This window comes from Gymnoscopelus microlampas (assembly GCF_963454915.1).
Source record: "Gymnoscopelus microlampas genome assembly, chromosome: 4".
Classification (NCBI taxonomy): Eukaryota; Metazoa; Chordata; class Actinopteri; order Myctophiformes; family Myctophidae; genus Gymnoscopelus; species Gymnoscopelus microlampas.
Genome location: NC_139941.1, coordinates 49,424,004 through 49,450,175, shown reverse-complemented (window position 1 = coordinate 49,450,175; position 26,172 = coordinate 49,424,004). Strand labels below are relative to the sequence as shown.

At 38.1% G+C, this 26,172-nt stretch overlaps 2 protein-coding genes across 2 annotated transcripts in view; both read right to left on the bottom strand.

Moving 5' to 3' along the window:
- The window catches only part of LOC311042948 (H-2 class II histocompatibility antigen, E-S beta chain-like), a 107,646-nt gene extending 87,518 nt beyond the window's left edge, over positions 1 to 20,128 (bottom strand). Inside the window, exon 1 of the mRNA XM_084054057.1 lies at positions 20,092 to 20,128. The gene's annotated coding sequence lies outside the window, so the exon portion shown is untranslated. The remainder of the gene's footprint in view (positions 1 to 20,091) is intronic.
- Positions 7,978 to 26,172, bottom strand: part of LOC311042949 (H-2 class II histocompatibility antigen, E-S beta chain-like) — a 94,584-nt gene continuing 76,389 nt past the window's right edge. Inside the window, exon 10 of the mRNA XM_084054058.1 lies at positions 7,978 to 8,724. The gene's annotated coding sequence lies outside the window, so the exon portion shown is untranslated. The remainder of the gene's footprint in view (positions 8,725 to 26,172) is intronic.

The following is a 26,172-nucleotide window of genomic DNA, read 5'->3' as shown; positions in this document are numbered from 1 at the left end:
GGCTGACAAGTACAGCCTTCCTGGTGCTTTGACTTGAACAACAAACAAGACAAATAACTTTAAAAAAATGTGTTACAGCATAAATATAAATCTTTTTCATGGGGGGCCCTGACACTACATCTTTTCACATTGGGGTCCACTGCCCAAATACATGTCAATTTGGGGGGTTGACAACAAAACGTTTCAGAACCACAGATTCCAAGGAAACAGTTGTAGGTGAATGGATAGAGCCACTGACTAGTGAGCCGCAGGTAACAGGTTCAAGCCTCAGCTACAGCAGCAAGTCAGGATGTCAAATCAAATAGGTATTATTTGGAGTGAAATGATTGTGTTTCTTCACCCCAACTGCACATGACAGCAGTTTTATATCAGTTTACATGTACGTTATTTTCAGTGATGAAGACAAACCGCACAGACGTTCACTGTACTTTAGTACATTTTGTAAACTTATGACTCTGAGTAGAGTAAAATATCTATAAATCCTTAGTACATGTTATTATGTGCCCTATAGTAAAGTGAAGACAGTTCATCATTTACAACTGTCTGTTAATGTGACTTTCTCCTTACCTGTTGCAAACTACCTGGCTTTCATGAATGCAGATGCCAAACAATTACTAGAATTATCTTTCATGTTTAATATATGATTCGTAAGACATTCGTAAAGAGTGTGTTGACCATTTGCTAACGTTATCATGGGCCTTGTTGTAAAGTGAAGACTATGCATTATTATTTCATGTTTAACAGTGATTAGTAAAACATGTGACATCAAAAAGTGGCAAAAGTAACGTTAAATAGTATACAAGTATACGACAATTTATTAAGATATAAAATGTAGCAACTCTTGGCCACAGCACACACACTGACATTTAAACAAAGAAATGAATCACAACAGAATCACAGAGTAGCAGCTTGGAGCCTCTGCAGTCACCACCTCCCAGTGCAAGTTAGCTTTAGCTGCTAAGCTAAACTGCTAAGCATGGAGGACATTACTAGCCTACACATCAAAACAAACATTGTGGATACAAACAGCCACCATCAAAATACCCCCTAGTCATAATGCTACTTCATGTGTGTAAGATTAGCCATTTTATGTTACCTCGATCACCTGCAACAAGACAGTTAAAGCACATAAAACATGAATTAGACATATTTCTGTCCAGTCTGCAACTGCATCACTGTTCACTTCCTCCCTAGTAGGCTACTGCAGGTGTAATGCAGGTAATCAGTGTGTTGCCAGATTTTGCAAAAGAAACAAGCGGACAGGTCTATGAAAACAAGCCCAAAAGAAGCAACTAGGCTCAGGCTCATGATAACGTCTGCAAATGGTTTACATACTCTTTACGAATGTCTTACGCATCATTTGCTTAACATGAATGATAATTCTAGTAATTGTTTGGTGTCTGAATTCATGAAAGCCAGGTAGTTTGCAACAGGTAAGGAGAAAGTCCACATTAACAGACAGTCATAAATGATGAACTGTCTTCACTTTACTGTAGGGCACATAATAACATGTACAAAGGATTTATAGATATTTTAGGAATGTTTTACAAAGCATGTTAAACATGAACAAACACATTAACAGACAGTTGTAAATGATGAACTGTCTTCACTTTACTATAGGGCACATAATAACATGTACTAAGTATTTATAGATACTTTAGGAATGTTTAACAAAGCATATGTTAAACATGAACAAGCTACCAATAGCTTGTATTTATTATGTAGCATCAGTTACAAATGATTTAATAATCATTTACAGATGTATTATACATGGCTTATTCATGAATAGTTACTAATACCTTTATAGATGATTTGTAACCGTAGTTATAAAGGTTTTAGTAATCATTTACGAATGTCAATAAACAGGTTGTTAATGATTTGTTAATAGTCTACAAACTGCTTATAAACGTTTATAAATGCTTTAGAATGGGTCGTTACAAATGATTTAATAATCTTTTACAGATTTATATAAATGGCTTATTCATGAATAGTTCACTACTTACTAATACTTTACAAATGATTTGTAACTGTAGTTATAAAGGTTTTAGTAATCATTTACGAATGTCAACAAACAGGTTGTTAATGATTTGTTAATAGCCTACAAACTACTTATAAACGTTTATAAATGCTTTATAACGGGTCATTATTGTAAAGTGCTACCCAGTGGTGTTGTGTAGTTTACCTTTGATAGTGATTCCAATTGTTTAATTGTTCATTTATTGTGCAAGTATGTAAATGTGACAGTTACATGAGTCATTTTAATGTCCATGCAAGATGTTTACAAAGTGCATAGTTCTGATTATGCCCTTTTGTCTGTTTTCAGTTTTACACTTTTTCTGTCAATAAACCTGATGACTAAGAGAGGACAGTCTCCAGAGTTTTGATGAAGGAAGGTGTTTATACTTACTGCCAAGTTATCTATACTCTACATAACGAGGGCGGCACAACCACTGATATTATAGTAACATATAGTTTTCAAAAAACTTAGAAGACATTTGTAGAATCCCCCAGAAGCAAAGATTTGAGTTAAAATTATTTGCTTTAAAAGAACAATATATATATTCAAAGATTTGCAAAAAAAAAAATCTCAATTTTACAAAAATAGCAGATCTACAAGCTCATAGTGCATTACTAGGGGGTCCCCATCTAAATGAGTTAATATAGCGTCACAATATTTTTAACCTCTTTAACCTTTTATACTTTGGCTATTCAAAAATAGCAGATCTACAAGCTCATAGCGTGACACTCACTATGAGCTTTTAGATCTGCTTTTTTTTAAATCTTGAACATTGTTCAAATCTTTGAATATACATTTTTTTTAAAGAGAAAATCCGTAATTCAAATCTTTGCTTCTGGGGGTCCCTGGCACAACATCTTTTCAGGTGGGGGTCCGCGGCTACATACATATCAATTTGGGAGTCCTTGGCACGAAAAAGTTTGAGAACCACTAGTCTAAATTAACCCTTTAAGACCGGGAACGCATCTGTGTCATTTTCAGATTTCTTTGGCTATTAAAAAAATAGCAGATCTACAAGCTCATAGCGCTGCACTGAGTGCCGCGCTATGAGCTTGTAGATCTGCTATTTTTTATTTTTTTTAATAATGAAAATTTGTGCAAATTTGTACATACATTTGTAACTAAAATCTTTTTTAGGGATTATTCTGGGGATTCGACAAATGTCCTCTAAATCCTTTTTAGAAAAATGTATGTATAGGCTATAATTACATTTCATTGGTTATTTTTTTCATGTCAAGGACCCCCAAAATTATATGTATGAGGCCGTGGACCCCCATCTCAAAATACGTTGTTCCAGGGACCCCCCAGAAACAAAGATTTGAGTAAAAAATGTTTGCTTTAAAAGATTTGCACGCATTTTCACAATTCTTCTAAAATACCAGATCTACAAGCTCCCACTATGAGCGTGTAGATCTGTTATTTTTGAGTAGCAGCAGTGGCTCAGGGGTAGAGTGGCCGGATGGGAACCGTGAGGTTTTTAGTTTGTGTCAAAGTGTCCTTGAGCAAGACACTGAACCCCTAATTGCTCCAGGTGAGCAGGTTGGTGCCTTGCATGGTTTCCTCCTCCATCGGTGTATGAATGTGTGTGTGAATGGGTGAATGTAATGAACAATCTATGTAAAGAGCTTTGGATAAAAGAGCTTTATAAATGCACCATTTACCATTATTTACCTTTTACCATTTAGCCAAATAAATAAAAAAATGACATGGATGTGTCCCGGTCTTAATGGGTTAATTAAGAACAATGCAATGGTGAAAGGTTCTACAGAGGATATTCTGCTGACCGGCTGATAGGAGGGGGGTCATGGGGTCGTTGCTATGGTCACAGCATGGTGTCAGTGATACTGGACACCATCACCATGACCAGACACCTGGGCTGCAGGAGGTTAACCCATTAAGACCCGGGACGCATCATGTGTGTCATTTATAGATTCCTTTGGCTTTTAAAAAATAGCAGATATACAAGCTCATTATGAGCTTGTATATCTGCTATTTTTTAAAAGCCAAAGGAACTTTTACTTATGTTGCTATATATCAGTCGTTCTTCAACTTTTTCAGGCCAAGGACCTCCCAAAATGAAAAAAAAAAAACATCTGTTAATATTTTGTTCCAGGGACCCCCAGAAGCAAAGATTTGAGTTAAAATGTATTCAAATATTTGGCTATTTTCAGATAGCCTACGTATATGGCTGAAGAGGTTAATGTATGTTTATATTAATAATGATTTTTGTGGAGTAAAAGTACAAGTATTGAAAACTGGAAATACTCCAGTAAAGTAAAAATACCTCGAAAGGGTGCTTAAGTACAGTAATTGAGTACATGTAATTGTTTACTTTCCACCAATGTCACTGATTACTGGTGCAGCAGAGCATGACTCTGCTGCCCTCTGCTGGCAGTCCCGGGTAAGGTCAACATGGAGGCTCATAATCACACTAGACATATCAGTGACTTTTCTGTCAGACTAATAATTATTCCACAGACTCAGACCCATAAACTATATTATTTCCCTCTTTGTTAAAAAAAAGTCCTGATCTTTATGTTTGTAATGAATGTGTTCCAAGCTGTGTCTTGGATTAAGTGGGGCTGTCCCAATCTAAATTAAATTATAACCCATGTCTAAAATAATTGTTAATTGGTTTCTTTCTGGTCTGTTTCTGGCCTTGTGAGGAACACACACTTTGTCCTCGTCATCAGGTCACATTGATTTGATCCATTCAATTATTTATTAGTCAGAAATAGGGATGCACCGATATATCAGCCACATATCGGTATTGGGCGATATTTGCCACTATCGGTCAACATCGGTATCGGCAAAAAATAAAAGTTAAAGTTGCAGGCGTTAGGAGGCAATTATGTTGTGTTTCTGCAGATTATTATTAACAGTTATTTCTAAATAAAGAAGATTTAGGGTATTTGTGTCCCTGGCACAAAAGGGGTAAATAATAACGGAGGATGCATTCATCTCCCCTTGTGGTCTCCTCCTCCTGATAGATGTTTTTTTCAGGACAGTTTTTGAAAGAAACCTGTGATTCACATCCTTAGTTTAATGCAGGGGTCTTCAACAGGGGGTCCGGGACCCCTGGGGGGTCCTTAGAGCTACTACATGGGGGTCCGCAAAATCTTTGTGTGATATGATTTTGTTTTTGTACATTAACCACTTGAACCCTAGCATCCCTTTCCTGAGGAGAACTTTAGCCAAAAATAGCAGATCTACAAGCTCACAACGCCTCGCAGCGTGAGGCGTTGTGAGCTTGTAGATCTGCTATTTTTGGCAAAGAGATATAGGTGTAGAGGGAAAACGGAGCAGACCAAGTAAAAATAAAACGTTTATCTGAAGCACAATTTTATATAATATAGAGTAGGGGGTCCCTGCTTTATCTCTCTCTCTCTCAGCTAGGGGGTCCTTGGCCTGAAAACGTTGAAGACCCCTGGTTTAATAGATGATGTCAGGTTATTCCACATTGTGGAGGCAGAGTAGTAGAATGACAAATGTCTCATATTTGTTCTAAATGTGGATACTTTACCTACATTTTCACTCAAGTACTTTTACTCAAGTTCATTTTGAATTCCAGACATCTACTTGTAACAGTAACATTAAGTAAACATGGGATTTGAGTGTCTGACAAAAGTGACATTTTAAGAGTTTTAAGCACATTTAGATTAACGTGATAATATCGTTAAGCACAATTATGTTGGCCTAAGAAAAGGTGACATGACATTGTAACCATTTGATTGGTGTTTTGGGGTCATGTGGTGTACATTTAGTTAGGCTGCTACTGTCAGCTCTCTCTCTCTCTCTCTCTCTCTCTCTCTCTCTCTCTCTCTCATAGTAAAACATAGTGACTGTGATGTGGTGTAAATGTCACTTTGAATAATAATAATAATAATAAGTGAATATTGTAAATGTTGATGCAACACAAATTGGCTGAGCTGTAACATAATCACAACGTGGTCCTTTATCAAAGACAGAAAACGCTCTCATACTGTAGTATGGAATTATTGGAATTATAGAGCGAGGTGCACTCAGTGGTACGCAAATATCTGTCTGTCTGACACTTTCTCGCTCTCTCTCTCATAGTAAACATAGTGACTGTGATGTAGTTGAGCATAGAGCTTTGATGTAAGATCTGTTAGATCTACACAGCTAGTCTACATGAGTTTTCAGTGTATTAACCCATTAAGACCTGAGACCGATTCTACAACATGTAATGTCTTCTAAATCCTAACAATTTTCTGAAAAAAAAATTGTTGCTATATATCAATGGAACTTTTTCATGCAAGGACTCCCAAAATTAGTCCTATATGTATTTGGCCATCTCAAAATATTTTGTAATAAGGATCCCCAAAGGCAAAGACTTGAGTTTAAATAAATATAGCCTATATATTCAAATATTTGCAGTATTCAAGATGTTTCAAAAATAGCAGATCTACAAGCTCTCCGCGCTATGAGCTTGTATATCTGCTATTTTTGAATGGCCAAAGTATACAATATGGATCAAGTGGTTACGCAGATGCATGAATTAAATGAATTAAAGAGCTTTAGAGACAGGGTGTCCGCTGTTACTGAACAAACACGCTATTACTAGCTATATTACAGAATATAGAGCTATTTAACACTTATTTGAGCAAAATATGACTTAAATCACCTTTAAATCTGAACATCTCCCTTTTAACTCACACTGACACTACCGATAAACATTAACAAGACAGACTGTAAATACTTCACACATGTTTAACTATCTATGTAGAAAATAACTCACCATTCTATTTAAAAACTAGAAGCTGAATCCTTCAAGTAGTAAATAGCAATGAAGCAGTGGTGATAAGTAACATTTACTTAATCCTATAACACTAACGTTGAAAATAGTCACACCATCACTAACCATGGCTAGATTTTACCCGAATTCCATCAAAATATATTAAAGTACAACAATACGTGGCAAATGTAGGTACTCCTCTTTAATATTTCAAACGTCTAATTTCTCTCAATTGGGTCTTGAGCTAAAAAGGTTTGGTAACCGCTGTGTTAGATCATTGATGGTCATTTAAACTCTTTTTATACACTTTATATCAGTTGAAGTTCTTTGTGCTCCAGAGGTCAACAGCTCTTCAGTTTAAAGATTTACGTATGAACACTATGGAGCTTCTGCTTCAAAGAGTAATGACCCTCAAACTCTTCCTTTGATGTTCTGAAGCAAAGGACCAGGCTCTGTGTGTGTGTGTGTGTGTGTGTGTGTGTGTGTGTGTGTGTGTGTGTGTGTGTGTGTGTGTGTGTGTGTGTGTGTGTGTGTGTGTGTGTGTGTGTGTGTGTGTGTGCCTGTGTGCCTGTGCCTGCGTGCGTTAGTGCATGTGGTTGTGTGATGGAGGATGAGGAGGTCAAACCATCAATAGTTAAAGCAATGTTTGAGGAAGTCATCAGTGGGTGATGAAAAACTTTCTGGATTTTTCAAAGTCATACTGTAGCTGTTTTCAACTTGGTGTCCCTATTTATGGCATGTTACTATAGACTAAAATGTAAAAAAAAATAGCTGCACAGTACATGCTCACACTAGTGTCACATCGCAACAGCCAAACTGAGGGACTTTATGTAAAAAAGCTAGCCATGGTTCACATGACGCTTGTCTGTCACGAGCCTCATGGAGGAATTTCTGGTTTTGGCACTTTCTCCATTTACAACCCATACATGTATAGAGTGTTTGTTCAGTAACAGTGTTAAATAGCTCTATATTGTGATAGTAATCATTGTAATAGAGTATTTATTCAGTAACAGTGTTAAATAGCTCTATATTGTGATAGTAATCATTGTTATAGACTGTTTGTTCAGTAACAGTGCTAAATAGCTCTATATTGTGAATGGGCACTCTCTCTTGATTGGCTGAAATTGGCAACCCACCTGCAGTGAAATGTAAGAGAACATGAGGCACAATGATGTTTTCTCATTCCTTTATTGATATTGTGACATTCCATTCAAACCAAGCAAATTAAAGCCAAAATCTAACATCTGAACTTCAAACCATTCATGATCAGGGGCCCAGATCCCAGGGGGGAAGGAACGGATAGAAACACAACAGTGGAGCTGAAAAACGGAAAGATAAATAATCACCTCAGACAACCCTAGAGGACCAGGTCCACCCATCACCTCAGACCATACTAGAGGACCAGGTCCACCTATCACCTCAGACCACCCTAGAGGACCAGGTCCACCTATCACCTCAGACCACCCTAGAGGACCAGGTCCACCCATCACCTCTAACCACCCTAGAGGACCAGGTCCACCCATCACCTCAGACCACCCTAGAGGATCAGGTCCACCCATCACCTCAGACCACCCTAGAGGATCAGGTCCACCCATCACAGGGAAATAGTGATGTCATGATGATCGTAACACATTAATTATCACACATTATAAATGAGTACATAATAATAATTGACTTATGGTCAATTATAAAACAATAAAACCTTTTTCACAAACATGGTTGACTGACTTCCATTCAGATGGATATTAATATTATATATGTTATGAAGAACTCTGATTGTGTGTGTGATCATTTATTTAATGTTTCAATATAGTGTAGAACTGAAATATTATTTTTGTGTTTTCTGACGACAGAAACTATACAAAGTAATTTGATGAACCGCCCACACTAATTGGGACTCCCTCTTCCTTTGGTGTGTCGCCCAGGTGGCGCCTAAACCCTGACCTTTAACCTCACATAAACTATGTCTATGAACCTAACCTTAACCCTAAACCCTGACCTTTAACCTCACATAAACTATGTCTATAAACCTAACCTTAAAATCACCTCAAAACCACGTCAACCTTTGCGTAACACTGGGAAAAAGACAGTAATTATCGTTAGCCTTCGCTAGCTATTTAGCATTTTGAATTGTTTAAAGGACACATTAGTGAAAAAGGTTGATGATGTCATCATTGTGCTGCTGCTATGAGTATTTAAAAGCTGAATGGACAAACATGTATTTCCTCCTTTCTCCACTAGGGAGCAGCAATGACCCTCTGCAAACACACCCAGGTGTTCTGTGAAAAGACAAAAAAAACAATAAGAATCAGAATGTATTAACTGTGTGAACATGTTAAAGGAGAATTCCGGTCATTTTAAGTGTTATGTTTGATGTGTGTCAAATCACTTACCAACGTAGGAATGAAAATCGCGTAACTCCACAGAGCCCCCTATCGACCCCCACCGTTGGCATTATAGGAGGATATAGGATAGCCCAAATTCGCCTATTTTAACCAATGCAAAGTCTGTTTTTTTGCTTCTAGTACTCATTGTTGAGTCCCATGATAATGTAACAGGCGCTAAAACTCCCGACAAGCTAACGGCTAATAACAAACGAGCTAACGCTGGGGCTGCTTATCTCTCTGCATGGCAGCCCCAGGTTGCCAGGTCGGGAGAGAAACCAGCAACCAGCATTAGCTAGTTCTGTTATTAGCCGTTAGCTTGTCGGGAGTTTTAGCGCCTGTTACATTATCATGGGACTCAACAATGAGTACTAGAAGCAAAAAACAGACTTTGCATTGGTTAAAATAGGCGAATTTGGGCTATCCTATATCCTCCTATAATGCCAACGGTGGGGGTCGATAGGGGGCTCTGTGGAGTTACGCGATTTTCATTCCTACGTTGGTAAGTGATTTGACACACATCAAACATAACACTTAAAATGACCGGAATTCTCCTTTAACAGAATAACCTTCTCTTATAGTAGTACATAATCATTCCCAAATGATTATTAATGTGTAATTAATAACTTGTTAAATGTTTGCTAATGGTTTGATTTAATTATTTAAAACTATGAAAGGATAATAGATCATGAACAAGTTATTAATAAACTACTTGAAAACCTAACCTCAGCACCCTCCCTGCAACTACAGTAACCATCAAAGTAGAAACAACTCAGTCCATTCAACATTTGACCAATACTTTGTCAATAGTGTATCTTAGTAGGAAGGGCAGCTCAGTTGGTAGAACATTCTCCTTTGGACCACAAGGTTCTGTCTTTGATCCTGCTAGTGATGGAATGATTAGTGTTTTAAATGTACTAAATCATTGGGTACAGATCATTGAAATGTTTATTTCAACCAAGAGGACCCCCCCCCCCATCTGATCACATTGTCATCAGTGATACAACAAATCATTTGATTATTAAATGTGATTATTAGATTCATTATTATAATAAATTAAGCAGAAGACACATGATAATGTGAATTCACACGACCGGCATGGTTCACCAGGCTAGTTGTTTCACTTCTACACAAGCATGTTGTTTTGTGTATTTTTTTCTAGTTTTATACACTTTTATACATAAACAAAAATAATAAAAGTTCAGTAAAAAGAAAGAGGAAGTGAACCTGGGTGTGTGGGAGGAGTCTAAAGATCATCATTGGTTGTCGGCACCAGAATACGACCTGATAGAAGAAGAAGAGAGACAGTTAAAACACACAAACAAATGCATTTGATGTACTGTATTGTGTGTATTTCTCCATAAAATGCATAAATGTACACACAACATTCAGTCATCAGAACTAATGTGAACATTTGACTCATATTTAGGACTAAATGTAACACTGATGTATTAAAGCTAAATGTGACAACATAGAACACACTTTGACCTCTAACTAGGTCGTCTAAACTGGTCTAAACCGGTTAAGGTTCAATACCAATATAAACTAGTGTAGGTTGTGGCTTTACATGTTTGTTTGTTTGCATTTCTCTGAGGGTTCCATATGTCATGTGATCCTCTGTTGATCTGACCTCATTTGTTCCACCGGTAGTAGATTAATTAATGAAACATGTTAATTAAACATGTTAATTAAACATGCTAATCACCTCGTTTCTTCCACTGGAAGTAGATGAATCCAGACAGGAACAAGACCAGACCCAGAACCAGACCTGATGCTCCCATGGCCACCTTGTTCTTCACTGACTCTGGCATTAGTTAGGGAATTTTAGCAATATGTGTGGACCATCTGTGAAAAAATTTACTACCAATAGCTTTCTTCACCAATGTGTTCTTATAAGTGTCTAGAATCACCTCTCAATTAGTGCAAACCCAAATCCTCGTGGAAAATCCTGGAGAGCCAATCAAAGTTAAGGAGCCCAGAGGGCTTGGGTGAAAGATATTAAAAAAAATAAAAGTCTAAAATGAACTTGTGAGGTGTCTAACTAGGGGTTTTCAGGGGTGCTGAATCCATTCCAACCATTATTTTTGAGTAAAAATGTCTCCCTGGCCATCTAATATTGGTATATTGGTTATTGTTAGTGTATAATCAGTGTATAATCAATCGTAGGGGATTGGGGTGTTGTTGAATTGATTCTATTCTGAAAAATATAATAAGAAAATATTGCTAAACACTTGATAAGAGTGTACACCTACTGTGCACATGCTCAGTGGGATACACTGTCTGCATGTGGGGAAGGAGCGGGAGTGTTGCATCCTGGCAAATATGTCTGGACGATTTTAAGGTACGGTAGTTTGTCTACTTTTTGGCATTTATTTTCCTCTGCTGGCAAAACTTTTTATTACTGTGAATTTAGATGTCAATTTTCTCTAGCCTATTGCTTACATTGAACAACCATTAGTTAAACAATCATGACACTTGTCTTTTAGTAGACAACATGGAAGAGGATTCAGTAGCTTGTGGCTTAAGGTGCTTCATCTGTGGTGGTCCTGAGACTGAGATTCAAAAGTCACCCAAAAAGGCTATGCACATTTTTTGTCTTATTCTGAGAGTGTGGATGATGCAGCATTAATCAGAAGACTTCATGGGACTAGAAAAACTGAGATGACCCCAAACTAAGATACTATTTGGAATGCAAAACCGAGCTATACAGTCGTTCAAGAAGTACAGTATATCCACTGGATATCGTAAGTTTTTTTTCATTGTGATGAAAGTTGCCACTTGCAGATTTCAATCCTATTCTATGTTGTGAGTGACATCATAATTTAATAAAAACTTTAAACATAATCTATTCTTTAGAGCAAGATGAGCAAGTCCAACGGCCAGACAGGAAGAAAAGACGCAGGGCATTGTCTGGGTCAAGTAGTTCAAGTGCTAGCTGGCACACTTGATCTACCATAATACTTGCATCCTTTGCAATGAAGGTATCAATGTTGGCACATTGAAAAGAAACCCTGGGAAGTCTTTTGTATGTAAGATTCAAATTAATTTTGATAATTGTTTTTCTTGCTCCTCATTGTAGGCTTCCACTCAAAGTCAAATAATTTAATCATGCACATACTGTATGTGGCTACCTTTTATCCAGACAGAGCTTGGCAGTTGTATCGTGCACCTGATAATGTCTACCAGGGCCGACTGAAAAGGAGTTTGATGCAGAGAGCAAAGCGACGAGGTGATGACTGGGGACTTGAAGTCGCTGGTCGCATGGTGGCAGAAGAGGCAGTATATCATATTCGATGCAGAAGAGACTTTGAGAACCCTGTTACAAAGTCTGAGGTAACATTATATGGATACACAATACAGCTGTGCAATACAACTCACATTTCTTATCCTGAGGGAAGAAATATAATTTTTAATAGTGAAACTTTTGACTTCAAAATAATTTATTCTGCAAGATTGATATGGGTCCAGGAATGAGGGGCACTAATAAAGGATAAGAAATGTGAGTTGTATTGTACAGCTGTATTGTGTATCCATATAATGTTACCTCAGACTTTGTAACAGGGTTCTCAAAGTCTCTTCTGCATCGAATATGATATACTGCCTCTTCTGCCACCAGGCGACCAGCGACTTCAAGTCCCCAGTCATCACCTCGTCGCTTTGCTCTCTGCATCAAACTCCTTTTCAGTCGGTCCTGGTAGACATTATCAGGTGCACGATACAACTGCCAAGCTCTGTCTGGATAAAAGGTAGCCACATACAGTATGTGCATGATTCAATGATTTGACTTTGAGTGGAAGCCTATATGAGGAGCAAGAAAAACAATTATCAAAATTCATTTGAATCTTACATACAAAAGACTTCCCAGGGTTTCTTTTCAATGTGCCAACATTGATACCTTCATTGCAAAGGATGCAAGTATTATGGTAGATCAAGTGTGCCAGCTAGCACTTGAACTACTTGACCCAGACAATGCCCTGCGTCTTTTCTTCCTGTCTGGCCGTTGGACTTGCTCATCTTGCTCTAAAGAATAGATTATGTTTAAAGTTTTTATTAAATTATGATGTCACTCACAACATAGAATAGGATTGAAATCTGCAAGTGGCAACTTTCATCACAATGAAAAAAAACTTACGATATCCAGTGGATATACTGTACTTCTTGAACGACTGTATAGCTCGGTTTTGCATTCCAAATGGTATCTTAGTTTGGGGTCATCTCAGTTTTTCCAGTCCTCATGATTAATGCTGCATCATCCACACTCTCAGAATAAGACAAAAAATGTGCATAGCCTTTTTGGGTGACTTTTGAATCTCAGTCTCAGGACCACCACAGATGAAGCACCTTAAGACAAGCTAGTACATTTTTTCACAGATGGTCCACACATATTGCTAAAATTCCCTAACTTACATGGAGAAATCTGACAATACAAATATTATATCTCATATCATATCATATCATATCATATCATATCATATCATATTATTACAGTAGATTAAAACAACTTGTTCTTCACTGACTCAGACATGGAGTCATCTGACAATAAGCTACAACAACCAAACACAATAAACAATAAACAGACGACACAGTCATTGTGAGTCTGTTCAGTAATAATGAGTCCAACCCTATTGGTCCAGTCCTTGAGGAGTTTGTCACCTGATGTGACATGTCCTTCTTAGAGCTAAATACATCCAAAACAAAGGATATGATGATAGATTTTAGAAGACATGAATCAACCTTTTACTATGATGATTATAAACCAGGCTGTGGAATGTGCAGAAAGTATCTTGGGACAGACTCATAGACTCAGAACTGTGAGGCAGTTTGTAAAAAAGAACATCAGCGCTTGTTCTGTCTTATAAAACGGTCTTGTTTTCACATTGATGAAACCATGATGACTCTTTGATCTGCTTTTATCAAATCTAGCTGGTCTTTAATCTGCTTTTATCAAATCAATAAGCTCATAGCGCGACACTTGAATATTTGTGCAAATATTTGAATATATTTTAAATATATATATATTTTTTGGGGGGGGGTCCTTGACAAGAAAAAGTTTGAACACAACTGATATAGCAACAAATAGGTTTTTTTTCAGATGAATTAAGACGTTGAGACATTTGACAGTTACAAATGTTCGCTTTAAAAATATATATATTCAAAGATTTGCACAAATGTACACGATTAAAAAAAAATAGCAGATCTACAAGCTCATAGTGCGGCACTCGGTGCCACGCTATGAGCTTGTTTATCTGCTATTTAGACAGTAGATTACACTAGTTTAGAGTAACTGACCCCAGTCCATCTTGATAGGCGCGGTCAGGCTGGGATGTTCCACCATGCATGTGATCTTCTCTCCTGATCTGTAACACACACACACACGCACAGACACACACACACACACACACACACACACACACACACACACACACACACACACACACACACACACACACACACACACACACACACACACACACACACACACACACACACACACACACACACACACACACACACACACACACACGTAGTAGTAGTAGTAGTAGTAGTAGTAGTCGATCTACATGCTGAAACTTGCCGGGATTCGACACATTGATCCGTTGACCTTTGTTACCCTTGTTATTCTGTGTGTGTGTGTGTGTGTGTGTGTGTGTGTGTGTGTGTGTGTGTGTGTGTGTGTGTGTGTGTGTGTGTGTGTGTGTGTGTGTGTGTGTGTGTGTGTGTGTGTGTGTGTGTGCGTGCGTGCGCGTGCAACTTAATATTAGCCTACCAATTAATGGGCCATTTTTTTTATTCTTAAAGAATGTATGTACTGTATACGTGTCTATTAGGTGTGTATTTCTATGTATATGTGTCTGTTAGGTGTGTACCTGGGTGTGTACTCCAGGTAGGAGTGGTACTGGTAGTACCAGTCTCCATCAGACAGCTCAGCGGTAGAGAAGAGACCAGAGGTCAAAGGTTCTTGACCTATCCACCAGGTCACCAGGATCACTTTAGGATAGAAGTCGTAGCTGCTGCACCTCAGCATGTGAGTGTGTTCACCACGACGAGGGGGAGTCTCTGACTTCAGTCTCACTTTGGGCTCCACTGGATAGATAAGATTATTATTATTATTATTATTATTATTATTATTATTATTATTATTATTAGTATCATTATTATTACACTTATTAATATATACCAGTCATTTGAACATGTCATTATCATTAATAATTTTATATTATCCAAATGAGATCCAAATGATCTAGAAACCTTCAACAGGCTTACAACCCCTCCCGCTCACTCAGATCAGCTAACACAGGGAAGCTGTCAGAATCTTCTCTAAAACACCCTGGACAACGCTCCTCACGTCCTAGACTCTTCTCCCTTCTGGCTCCCAAACGGTGGAACAAACTCCCCATTGCAGTTAGAGCTGCAGACTCACTCCCAATCTACCACCATAATCTGCAGACTGTAGCACTAGACCTGGCCTTGAACTAGAACTATATATTTTTTAGTTTTTGTCGCATTCCTAAGCCAATAATTTGATGACCGGCGGTCTCTCCAATAGGAGACTCAAAGAGTCTCCTTTGAGTCTCCTACCAGAGACATTAGCATCTTTCCAAATTAATGAATCAAATTATTGTCTCAGGAATGAGACAAAAACTAAAAAATCTCCATGAATTCAAGGCTTCATGGGGTGTAGAAAATAAGTCATTTTTGGGGTGAACTATCCCTTTAAGTGTTTAAACCATTAAGACCTGAGGCCGATTTTACAAATGTCTTCTAAATCCAGTTTTCTGAAAAACTATTGTTGCTTTATCAGTAGTTCTCAAACTTTTTCATGTAAAGGACCACCCAAAATGCTGACGCCCATCTCAAAATACTTTGTTCCAGGGACCCCCAGAAGCAAAGATTTGAGTTAAAAATGTTAGCTTGAAAATAATATAAATATATGAATTTACACACATTTTCTTGATTAAAAAAAAATAGCAGATCTACAAGCTCATAGCGCGGCACTCGGTGCCGAGCTATGAGCTTGTAGATCTGCTATTTTTCAATAGCCAAAGTGTAAAAAATAATGCTTTTTAGCTCAAATCAAAATGTGACACAGATGCTTCTTCAGATCTTAATGGGTTAAGAGGATCTGAAATGTTTGTCAGCAGATTAAGTAATGTTTTATAATCATTATCAGATCAATATTAACACCATTAATCATCTCTGAATAGAATCATGTGATTTCATGTTATAGTTTATGAGGTGATGAGTGTTGAGTGCTGCTCTGAGATCAGCTCACCTCTCTTGTTCAGAACAGCAGAGTATCTGATCTCAATGTTGTGTTTGCAGACTGCCTCTCGTTGTGATCTCCTATAAGCCAGTACTCCAGGATCATACTGATCTACTCTACTGTCCCACCTGAGGATCTCATCACCATCGAAATTAGATGACTCTATGTACTGTATGTCCTTCAGCTCACTGGAGTTAAACACACAGCGGTGAGCCATATAGAGCATATATCCATCTGGAAATAGACGATTAAAAATGTCATTAATGTTCAGTTTTATTATCATCTGTATAATAATAATATCTTAAATACAATTAGATTGAGCGACCAGTTAAGTTTTGTTTCTCTATGTGTCCAGTTGTTTGTCTGTCTGTCTGTCTGTCTGTCTGTCTGTCTGTCTGTGATTTCATGTTATAGTTTATGAGGTGATGAGTGTTGAGTGCTGCTCTGAGATCAGCTCACCTCTCTTGTTCAGAACAGAGGAGTAGTAGATCTCAGTGTTGTGTTTGCAGAATGCCTCTCGGTCTGCTCTCATCACACGCAGTTGTGTAGGATCTTTATTGAGGCGCTCTGCGTTCTTCACACCAAACTCAGTGTATCCAACAAACTGATCTAATCTACTGTCCCACCTGTAGAGCTCATCACCATCGAAATTCTTTGAGTATATGTACTGTATGTCCTTCAGCTCACTGGAGTTAAACACACAGTGGTAAGCCTCATAGAACACATATCCATCTGGAAATAGACAATTAAAAATGTCATTAATGTTCAGTTTTATTATCATCTGTATAATATCAACACTAGGCTAACTGCCCCCTATCGGCCAAACATGTCACTACATAAAGTCTAAAATAGGTTCAGGATGTGAAATCTGGCATTAAAATGTTTGAATGTATATTGAATATCTTAAATACATTGAAATTGAGTTACCAGTTAAGTTCTGTTTCTCTATGTGTTCAGCTGTCTAGCGTGGCTGAGTAAACAATGACTCTGTCTGTCTGTCTGTCTGTCTGTCTGTCTGTCTGCGGTGCGCTGGGGGGGGGATGCACGATGCAGTGCCAGTCACATGCTCGCAATTTTAATATTGCAACATTAACAACACTCTACCAGCCTTCAGTGGTTGAAAAAGTACTCAAATGTTTTACTTCAGTAAAATTATCAATACTGCAATGTAAAAATACTCTGCTACAATTAAAAGTCCGGAATTCAAAATACTTGAGTTAAAGTATAAAAGTATTTGCATCAAAAAGTACTTAAAGTACCAAATGTAAAAGTACTCATTATACAAAATGACCCATTTCAAGTTTTCAAATGTATACAAATCTTTTGAAAATAGCAGATCTACAAGCTCACAATGCGTCACACTTGTAGATCGGCTATTTTCAAATGGCCGATATAGGGCTGAAGTGGTTACTGTATGTTTTGTAGTAATAATCAAAATCTACAAAGTAACTAAAGTTTTTTCAAATAATTGTAGTGGAGTAAAAGTACAATATTTGCCTCTGAGATGTAGTGGAGTAGAAAAAAAAGTATTAGAAATTGGAAATACTTGTGTAAAGTCCAAATACCTCAACATTTTACTTAAGTACAGTACTTGAGTACATTTACTTAAAGACGGATACCAAAATCCATTTGAAAAAATTGCTTCTCACTTTATTTTGATGGTAACTGTTGTTTAATCGTATTATCTTGGATTTTGTGTGTGTGTGTGTGTGTGTGTGTGTGTGTGTGTGTGTGTGTGTGTGTGCGTGCGTGCGTGCGTGCGTGCGTGCGTGCGTGTGCGGGCGTGTGTGTATTCAGTGGTGGAAAAAGTACTTGCATGATTTACTTAAGTAAAAGTATCAATACTGCAATGTAGAAATACTCTTCTACAAGTAAAAGGCCTGTGTTCAAAATGTTACTTTAGTAAAAGTACAAAAGTATTGGCATCAAAATATACTTAAAGTACCTAAAGTAAAAGTACTACAATTTTGAAAATAGCAGATCTACAAGCTCACAACGTGTCGCATAGCGACATGTTGTGAGCTTGTAGATCTGCTATTTTCAAATAGCTTATGTATAAAACAGGGCTAAAGTGGTTAATGTATGTTTTATAATATAATCATTTATATCTGCAAAGTAATATAATTAGTAACTAAAGTTTTCAAATAATTGTAGTGGAGTAAAAGTACAATATTTTCCTCTGAGATGTAGTGGAATAGAAGTAAAAGTACTGAAAACTGGAAAGACTCAAGTAAAGTAAAAAATATGTCAAAATTGTACAGTTACTTTACACCACTGTATATATTCAACCGTTTTAGTTCATAACTATTGTGTTCATAGTATTCATTCATGTACCTTTTACTGGTGGTTTCTTCAAGGCAGTGCGAACGGTGTCCAGCTCGGATTTGCAGAACGCCTGCTGACCCAAAGCATAACCATAACCTCCTGCATAGGTCATATGATCTACAAACGGAGGCTGAGGCTCCACCACCTTCCCTTTGTTGAAGTCTGCGTACATCATCACTTCACCATCCAGTGCATACATGTACTCTTTATATGAGTCTTTAACTGTGTCTGAACAGCCAAGGACTTTAATCTCCTCATGGAACACTGTAAATAAAACAAAGATGAAATTAAATTCAACAACAAACTTCTTCACAGTGACAATAACACATAATCATCATGTTAAACAATCATGTTTGCAGTGGTGCAAAAAGTACTCTAATATATTACTAAGTAAAAGTATCAGTACTGCAATTTAGAAGTACTCTGTTACAAGTAGAAGTCCGGAATTCAAAATTTACTTGAGTAAAAGTACAAAGGTATTGCTATAAAAAGGTATTTAAAGTACCAAAAGTAAAAGTACTAAAATGTTTGAAAATAGCAGATCTACAAGCTCACAACGCGTCGCGATGCGACGCGTTGTGAGCTTGTAGATCTGCTATTTTCAAACAGCCCAAGTATAAAAAAGGGCTAAAGTGGTTAATGTACTTTTTATAATGTTATAATTTATATCTGCAAAGTGACTAGTAACTAAAGTTATCAAATAATTGTAGTGGAGTAAAAGTACAATAGGCCTATTTGCCTGTGAGATGTGGTGTAGTAGAAATAAAAGTAATGGAAATTGGAAATACTCCAGTAAAGATAAAGTATAAGTACCTCAAAAGTGTACTTGAGTAAATGTAATTAGTTACTTTACACCACTGCGTGTTTGGTTCTTATATGAAGTGAAAGGTTGGATATTAAAAGTAACTTCCTGTCAAACGTTTTATTCACTGAAACAGATTCAAATGTTTTTGTTTTTGTTTTGTATTTTATTATGAAAGTAATTCATACAGAATGATGTATTTCATGATGTCACAACAACAGTTCCTAACATCTGTTTTAATGTTTATGTATTTGGACCAACATTCAAGATCCAATACTGTATATACAGGTAGTAAGAGGTGTGTGTGTGTGTGTGTGTGTGTGTGTGTGTGTGTGTGTGTGTGTGTGTGTGTGTGTGTGTGTGTGTGTGTGTGTGTGTGTGTGTGTGTGTGTGTGTGTGTGTGTGTGTGTGTGTGTGTGTGTGTGTGTGTGTGTGTGTGTGTCATTTGTTTGTATTGTGCATTGTTCATACAATTTAATTTTATATAATAACAGTAGATATAAATGTATATATTATATAATTACATAAATATAATGTACTTACTTCCTGGGATCGCTTTGACATGAAGTAGAGAGGAGAGGATGAGGAGGGTGGCTGTAATCTTCATCATCACTGATCAAAACTGAACTGAATTTAATAGATGAGAATAAACAGATCAGAATAAACAGATCAGAATAAACAGATGAGAATAAACAGATGTTTACTGAAAGAGAAGTTCTGGAGTCTGAAAGAGAATGAAGGAGGATCTGTTCTGTAGTTTAGAAGAATCAGCCAATCAGATTAAAGATATGATGTTACATCATCTGTTTCCAAGAAGACGACAGTCTTGATTATTGCACATGATCATGAACAGTATATATTTGCTGCTCATGCACCTTATGTCTCCTCATTTACATGCTGTACCTTATGCATCTTATGTCTAACCTCATGTACATACTGTACCTTGTGTCTAACCTCATTAACCTCATGCACATACAGTATGCACATATCTTTGTTTAATTCATCTTTTATTCTCTCCTTACCCCCCCCCATCCCCGTCTTCTTTTCTTTCTGAAAATAACTAAAATGGAGCTGCACAAAAAATGATTTCACCCACATTTACACCTTTAACCTGTGATGAGACAATATAGATGATTCTGATTATGTTGAAGAGGAACACAAGAAAGAAAGAAAGAAAGAAAGAAAGAAAGCGGGACAACTTGAATCAGAAAGTAAAATATCTGGTCACTTCAGAAGAGAAAACCCAAATAAAATGCTGGAGCACTCCACTGGTCTACTCTGTACATATGTATTATTATGCAGGGTGACAAGGGGGTGTGGTCTCTGAAGACCATATTCAGACGGCGGCCATTTTGCTATTAAGTTAATGAAATGCCACCCCGTTTCTTCAATGCAAAATGAAAAAATGGCCACCATGTGAATATGGTTTATTATTTACAATTCCATAGTGTAAAATAATACCAGTCAGAGTTCCATTTTGTCCCCCCCCCCCCCCCCCCCCCACCCCGACAAAATCTTGCCCCCCCTACTGACAGAGGGCTATAACACCGCTTGTCCATTGTGTGTGTGTGTGTGTGTGTGTGTGTGTGTGTGTGTGTGTGTGTGTGTGTGTGTGCGCGTGTGTGCGTGTGCGTATGTGTATGTGTGTGTTCAGCGTCACTGGTAAAATGCTGTTCAGGTTCATTAAACATCAATCCAAGCCTCATTACATCTTACTGCTGAAACCATCAAATGTCTTTAAAAACACACTGGTCATGTGATCAATGTGTGTGTGTGTGTGTGTGTGTGTGTGTGTGTGTGTGTGTGTGTGTGTGTGTGTGTGTGTGTGTGTGTGCGTGTGCGTGTGCGTGTGCGTGCATGTGTGTCATTTGTTTGTATTGTGCATCGTTATCATTTGGTTTTATATAATAACAGTAGATATAAATGTATATATATATAATAACATAAATATAATGTACTTACTTCCTGGGATCGCTTTGACATGAAGTACAGAGGAGAGGATGAGGAGGGTGGCTGTAATCTTTATCATCACTGATCAAAACTGAACTGAATTTAATAGATGAGAATAAACAGATGAGAATAAACAGATGAGAATAAACAGATCAGAATAAACAGATCAGAGTAAACAATGCTTACTGGAAGAGAAGTTCTGGAGTCTGAAAGAGAATGAAGGAGGACTCGTTCTTTAGTTCAGAAGAATCAGCCAATCAGATTAAAGATATGATGTTACATCATCTGTTTCTGGAAAGAGGACAGTCTGGATTTTTGCACATATCATGTATAGCTGCTGCTGATGCACCTTATGTCTCCTCATGTACATACCGTATGCAGGCCCGCATTAAGATCCCTCAGGGCCGTGGAACATCACAAAATCAAAGCCCCCCCCAGTGGCGTAATTTCACGCACATGCGCGTGCGTGCATCCCGAAATTTTTCGGGTCTAATTCGGTTCTATTTGGCAAATATAAATCAACATTTTTTCTTTAAATACACAAAAATTAAATACACAATTCAGGGCCCTGCAGGCTGCGGGCCGTGGAACACAAGTTCCACTAGGTTCCACGGTTAATGCGGCCCTGACCGTATGTACATATCTTTGTTTAATTCATCTTTTATTCTCTCCTTGCCCCTCCCCCGTCTTCTTGTCTTTCTCTTTCTGAAAATAACTAAAACGATGGAGCTGCACTAAAAATAATTTCACCCACTTCTTTACACCTTTAACCTGTGATTTGACAATAAAGATGATTCTGATTATGTTGAAAGAAAGAAAGAAAGAAAGAAAGAAAGAAAGAAAGAAAGCGGGACAACTTGAATCAGAAAGTAAAATATCTGGTCACTTCAGAAGAGTAAACCCAAAATATAGCTGCAAGCAGCGATAATACGGGGCCAGTGAGAGAGAGACAGACAGACATGGAAACTGGAGAGAGATAGAGTAATGGAAACTGGGAGAGAGAGAGAGAGAGAGAGAGAGAGAGAGAGAGAGAGAGAGAGAGAGAGAGAGAGAGAGAGAGAGAGAGAGAGAGAGAGAGAGAGAGGAGAGAGATGGAAACTGGAGAGAGAGAGAGAGAGAGAGAGAGAGAGAGAGAGAGAGAGAGAGAGAGAGAGAGAGAGAGAGAGAGAGAGAGAGAGAGAGAGAGAGAGAGAGAGAGAGAGAGAGAGAGGGGGAAACTAGAGAGAGAGGGAGGGAAAGAGAGAGAGAGAGAGAAGAGAGAGAGAGAGAGAGAGAGAGAGAGAGAGAGAGAGAGAGAGAGAGAGAGAGAGAGAGAGAGAGAGAGAGAGAGAGAGACATGGAAACGGAATAGATTGAAAAGAGACATGGAAACGGAATAGATTGATGAGAGAGAGAGAGATGGAAACAGAATGGATTGATTGACATCTCAACCTATTGCCATTGACAGGAATCGAATTCTCAACCTTCGGACTAATAGGCTTCAACATTACCTATAGTGCTATAGCTTTGTCCAGGCTGATGTTGTCTGTTGAAGATCATAAACTCTTGCCTTCTGTCATGAACCAAGCCAACACTAAGATCACTCGTTCACAAACCATTTACCAATAGAGAAATTGTATGTCTCCTCGCAACCGAAAACAGTGAAAGCAGCTGATCTACAAGCTCAGAAACACGTTGCTATCTGAAAAGTTTTGAGATTGTAGATCGGCTATTTTCAAAATGAAGTATGTCATACTGTACATTGAAAAAGCGTACTCTCAAATAAGCATTTCAGGTTATCTTTACCATTTGCACATGTATTCATTGATACAGTCATGTTGTTTGCAATTCAACTTAAATGAAGTCTGCATCAAGCGAGGCTTGAACTGGCGACCTTGAGATTGTGAGGCACTCATTTAAGGGAGACGCCATTGGACCAACAGACAAGGAACTGTGAAAAAGGAGACCACACAGATGATACAGTTTCACGCAAATAGCTGAAAAAATCCTGCGTTTAAGTGTTTTTCAAACTGCTCAAAATTGCGGACAATCTAAGGGCGGAGCTTACTGGTCAAAGCGATAGATGTGTTCCTCATGAGTCAAGGCACAAGTGTAAGCAAGTTTCACGACTTTCGGCCAAACGAGGCATGACTTTTGCCTGTTTAAAGTTTGCATTTTCAAAAAATTGCTATAGCGCCCCCCTTTGGCCAATTGGAGTGAGATTGGTTTCAGTGATATTTGGAATGACTCTCTACATTACTGCAACGTTTCAAAGAAATGTGAGTCTTGCATGTATGTGTTAGGGGCAGATGAATAATTTTCATAAAACTGCAATAGTTAAAATCTATTTCCTCCTGGGATTTTTGAGTAATCTGCACGAAACATTTTACACATGAACTTAGGACCTTTGCCGACAAAACAAAAGCGGCGGATTTTCCATAAGTGAAAAAATGCAGAAGTTATGAGCCAATGGCTGTTTTTCATATAATTCAAAATGGTGGGCGATCTAAAGGTCAGAGGTCAAAAGTCAGACCACGAATGTTGTCGGGCATGAAGAGACGCATGTCTGTATCAAAGTTTCATGGTTGTAGGTCAAACAGGGCATGAGTTGTACCTGTTCAAAGTTGGCACTTTCAATTGAGTGCTATAGCGCCACCCTTTTGACGAATGAGTGTGAGAATTATTTCATAATAGTTTTTCATGTACATCTACCATATGGCCGAGTTTCGTAAAAAGCGTATGCACGGTTAAGCCAGAATTGCCAAAAACAAGTATTTTTCAAACTGCTCAAAATTGCGGACAATCTAAGGGCGGAGCTTACTGGTCAAAGCGATACATGTGTTCCTCATGAGTCAAGGCACAAGTGTAAGCAAGTTTCACGACTTTCGGCCAAACGAGGCATGACTTATGCCTGTTTAAAGTTTGCATTTTCAAAGAATTGCTATAGCGCCCCCCTTTGGCCAATTGGAGTAAGATTGGTTTCAGTGATATTTGGAATGACCCTGTACATTTCTGCAAAGTTTCAAAGAAATGTGAGTCTGCATGTATGTTTTAGGTGCAGATGAATAATTTTCATAAAACTGTAATAGTTAAAATCTATCTCCTCCTGGGATTTTTGAGCAATCTGCACAAAACGTTTAACACTTCAACTTTGGACCTCTGCCTACAAACATTTCCAACGGATTTTCCATAAGTGAAAAAATGCAAAAGTTAGGAGCCAATGACTGTTTTTCATATAATTCAAAATGGTGGGAGATCTAAAGGTCAGAGGTCAAAAGTCAGAGGGTGAAAGTTGTTCAGCATGAGGAGACGCATATGTGTATCCAAGTTTCATGGCTGTAGGTCAAACAGGGCATGAGTTGTACCTGTTCAAAGTTGCCATTTTCAATTGAGTGCTACAGCGCCACCTTTGGACGAAAGATTGTGAGAATTATTTCTTGATAGTTTTTCATGACATTCTACCATATGGCCGAGTTTCGTAAAAAGCGACTGCACGGTTCAGCCAGAACTGCGAAAAGTGGCAGAAGAAGAAGAAGAAGAAGAAGAAGAAGAAGAAGAAGAAGAAGAAGAAGAAGAAGAAGAAGAAGAAGAAGAAGAAGAAGAAGAAGAAGTGACAGAATACTGCCAATAACAAAACAGGTCCAGAGCTGAGCTCTGGCCCCGTAATAAAATGCTGGAGCACTCCACTGGTCTACTCTGCACATATGTATTATTATGCAGGGTGAAGGGGGTGTGGTCTCTGAAGACCATATTCACACGGCGGCCATTTTGCTATTAAGTTAATGAAATGCCACCCTGTTTCTTCAATGCAAAATGCAAAAATGGCCGCCATGTGAATATGATCTATTATTTCCAATTCCATAGTTTAAAAATAATAGCAGTCAGAGTTCCATAGCTTTTGTCTCCCTCCCACCCCCCTCCAACAAAATCTTGCCCCTCCTACTGACAAAAGCTAAAACTGTGTGTGTGTGTGTGTGTGTGTGTGTGTGTGTGTGTGTGTGTGTGTGTGTGTGTGTGTGTGTGTGTGTGTGTGTGTGTGTGTGTGTTGAAGCTTCTCAATGGAAACTCTCCAAACTTTAATTTCACTTCCTGATTCACTCAACAGCCAATCAGGATTATTCTTTTATTAAACATCAGCAGTTACTAGAGAGAGAGACATGTTGATGTGAACAACCTGACAGACTGACTGTACATTTATTTATTTATTTATGCATTGTTTTATTTGACTCGCTTTGACAATGTAAACATATTATGACAATGAGGACACTTTGAATCTATCTATTCCATTTCACAGTGAAATGAGCACCAACAAAGGTTAAATAAAGCTTAGTTTAGGACTAATCAAGGACTTGTTGATCTAGGATTTGTTTTAATTAGAGTTTTGTTGCACCACTTCATTTTGCGAGCGTGCGTGCGTGTGCGTGTGCGTGTGTGCGTAAGCACAGCAACATCTAATTAGTCTACTTCTGACCAATCATATACCTCTCACCTGAAACAGTTGGCTATGATAGCCATGGACAGATTAAAGTGTAATGCTTTAATCTCCCCCCCCCCCCCCCCCCACAATAGCACAAACACATAGCCTGACACTCAGCCTGAAGGTTCATTTTGTTTCACTCCATTATTGTCTCCGCCAGGCCGAAAGGCATGACGAGAGAGTATGTTTTGCACCCTGTCCGTCCGTCCGTCCGTGTG